The sequence below is a fragment of the Acomys russatus genome, chromosome 22 (assembly GCF_903995435.1).
Source record: "Acomys russatus chromosome 22, mAcoRus1.1, whole genome shotgun sequence".
NCBI lineage: Eukaryota > Metazoa > Chordata > Mammalia > Rodentia > Muridae > Acomys > Acomys russatus.
This window is the reverse complement of record NC_067158.1, coordinates 46,290,368-46,293,842: the sequence shown is the minus strand read 5'-3', so window position 1 is coordinate 46,293,842 and position 3,475 is coordinate 46,290,368. Positions and strand designations below refer to the sequence as shown.

General features: G+C 29.4%; 1 non-coding gene across 1 annotated transcript; it reads left to right on the top strand.

Annotated features, from left to right (window-relative positions):
- The first annotated feature begins 2,665 nt into the window (after window positions 1–2,665).
- LOC127206070 (U6 spliceosomal RNA) lies at window positions 2,666–2,771 on the top strand. Its single transcript, XR_007832758.1, has one exon. It is a non-coding gene; the product is annotated as a U6 spliceosomal RNA (small nuclear RNA).
- The last annotated feature ends 704 nt before the right edge of the window (window positions 2,772–3,475 follow it).

The window sequence follows — 3,475 nt, the reverse complement described above, 5'->3', positions numbered from 1 at the left end:
GAGGAAGTCCCCTTCTGTCACAGGACTAGGGGAGGGGAGTAGGGTGAAAGAGGGAGGACTAGGGGGAACAGGAAGATACAAGTGAATGAATAACAATTTATATGTAATCTGAATAAATTAGTAAATGAAATATGAATTTTTTCAAGATATGTGTATCTTGAAAGAAAATAGGATATAATGTGATACATTTTAAACAACTTTTTAAGTGAAAAAGCATAAAGCAGCAATATGAAGCCATCTTTTTTTTTTTTACTTGCATGTTAAAATGAGCTGCTCTGAGGGCCATAATTTAGTACAATTATAGAGTAAATTATGGTAAGGCATGTTTTTACCCCATTGGTGTTTTTTGCCATTGTTGATACTATCATATTGTCTTAAACTTTATACTATAAAGATAGAGGTACTACCTGTATTTCAGGTATTTTTTCAGATTTTAGTAGAACTTCTGTGTGAGAGTTGCTAGTGTTGGTTGAGAACTACTATTTAGACTGTTTTACATAACAGCACAAGAAAATAGAAAATACATATTAACGATGCTTAAAGAAACTGTGATGTTTTGTATCAATGAGGTTTCACTAGTGTGAGATTTTGTATTTCAGATACACTCCAATTCCTGTGACTGATGACTCATATTCATATGAAGCTTTTATTATGTGGCTGATGTTATTCAATGTGTCCAAGTGCTTAAAGCCTAATCTGAGTTTCCAAGGTCTACCTATTCCTCATGCCATTTAACCATTCTGTTTACACAGCACAGAAATTAATAAACAATAGCAATGATGGTCTCTCAAGTGTTTATGATAAAATATCAACTGTGTTCTTAGAGAAAAAAGTTGTAGTATTAGGGATATTCTATACCCTTAAATGCCTTTCTTCAGGCAAATCAATATAGAATACAACAAGTAAGTTGATCAGTCATTACAGTTCTTAGCATTACACTGCTAGAATGAAGTAAAAAGACAGTAGATTAATAAGACAATATCAATCCTCCTATAATACAGTACTAAAAAGCAAATTTAAATTGAAATAAGAATATTTTGTCTGAAAATATTAAAATCATATTATTTTAGAAACTATATATATAAAAAGCCATATATATGTTTATATATTTTTAAACCATATAAATATAATCATACAAACGGTTTAGAGACTAACATATTATAACTTATGATAAAATTTTATTATGTTTATAAATTGTAATCTATAAATTCTAAATATTTATACTTGTAATCATAAAATAATATATAATACATAAAACAACATATATAAGTGTTTTATGGATACAAATAAAATAGTAAGGTTTGTATTGAGACTAAAATTATTGTTTTATCTATTATCTTAATTTGTTAATTGGAATACAGATTTTGTTATAACTTCATAAACTTAGCATTAGTATTTATTAAATAAAAGTTCAAAAACTGTATTTAAAATTGAGGTAAGAATATACCTCCAATTTCTATTACTGAAATAGCCTTTAATAATTGAAAGAAAAGAAAACCTACACATTACATAACTATAACGGTATTCTGTGGGTTTTGAATAGTTTATATCTTTATAAGTGAAAATAAAATATAAGATATGCATGTGCCCAATGAATGAAGCACCATAATTATTGAAAACAACCCACTGTGTTTCTAGACACACATATTACAAAAAATACTGTACACTCATACAAAGAATCAAATTCACATAAGGTTCATATATAGTAAATCTTCCACTTATTCTGTATGATAATTTTTAACTATCACATAATAATAGTATTAAAATATTTTAGTGAATTATAATAAAATGTTAGCTATATTTAAAGACTATATATTTTATAGTTTACCTATATGTATTCTTTTTCAGAAAAAAGTGAACACATTTCTATATCATTACCTCCTATTTCCTTTTAAAGTTCACACTTTTATAAAGATCTCCCAATCTGGAGCTATTTCTTTAGAAACTTATTGAAAAAGCATTAGAAAATCGCTTAAAAGCCACCTTCCTCTCATCTTAAGAAATTGATAAAAGGAACTTTTTTCACACATGCACACGCGCGAGCACACACACACACACACAAAGTTGATTGTTCTTAGTTGTACCTTTCTTTAAGGTGATAGAGAATGACCCTTAAAAGTATTTTAAGACTATAAAGATGCAAGAATTCTAACAGAAGAAAAGGACTTTACAATGTGGTAGATTACCATGGTGATTGCCTTTTGAGACACCATCCTGGGAACAATTCTATAAGCCTTAGTATTCATTTAAAAGCGTGTTGAGAACTTTAATAATAATTCTTAATTAAACTTCAAAAATAGTAAGTATAGGCAAGATATAAATCAAACTGAAATATTGCTTCAGGTAACTAAAATTTTGTTATGCATACATTAAGTCCCATATGCCCACATTTATATATAATTATACATATATATATATATATATATATATATATATATATATATATATATATATATATATATAATTAGAGGTGGTCACAAATTCAAGGGCCATAGCAATGAATAAAGAGAGTTGGAAGATAGAGTGTGATTTGTAGTAAAGATGTTAATATAAAACTCATGTATAAAATTTTATTATTATTAAATTAATATTAAAATAGAGAATATTTTATGTTAAAAATGAAACAAATAAGTAAATTTCTTTCAATTTTAAGTTTCAATTTCTTGTGCTCACTTCAGTCCACATACACTAAAATTGGAACAATACAGAGAAGATTAGCATGGCCCCTACACAAGGATGACATGCAAATTTGTGAGGTATTCCATATTTTTTCAATTTTCAACTTCATATGGAAAAGCAAAAAACCCAGAATAGTTAACACAATCTTGTACAATAAAAGATCCACTGGAGGGATCTCCATACCTGAACTCAAGCTGTATTGTAAAACAACAGTAATTAAAACAACATGGTACTGGCACAGCAATAGGCTGGTTGATCAGTGTAATTGAATTAAAGATCCAGATATGAATCCACACACATATGGTCACTTGATTTTTGACAAAGAAGCCAAACATATTCAATGGAAAAAAATTGCATCTTCAACAAATGGTGCTGGTCTAACTGGAGGTCTACATGTAAAAAACTGCAATTGGACCCATATTTGTCATCATGCACAAAATTCAAGTCTAAGTGTATCAAACATCTCAACATAAAACCAGAGACACTAAGTCACTTAGAAGAAAAAGTGGGCAAGAGCCTGGAACACATCGGCACAGGAGACAACTCCCTGAAAGAACACCAACAGCCCAGGCCTTAATGTCAACAATTAATAAATGAGACCTCATGAGACTGAGCAGCTTCTGTAAGGCAGGAGACGCTGTCAAGAGAACAAAGCGACAGCCTACAGACTGGGAAAAGATCTTCATCAACCCTACATCTGACAAAGGTCTAATATCCAAAATATATAAAGAACTCAAGAAATTAAACACCACCAAACCAAATAACCCAATTGAGAAATGGGGCTCAAAACTAAACA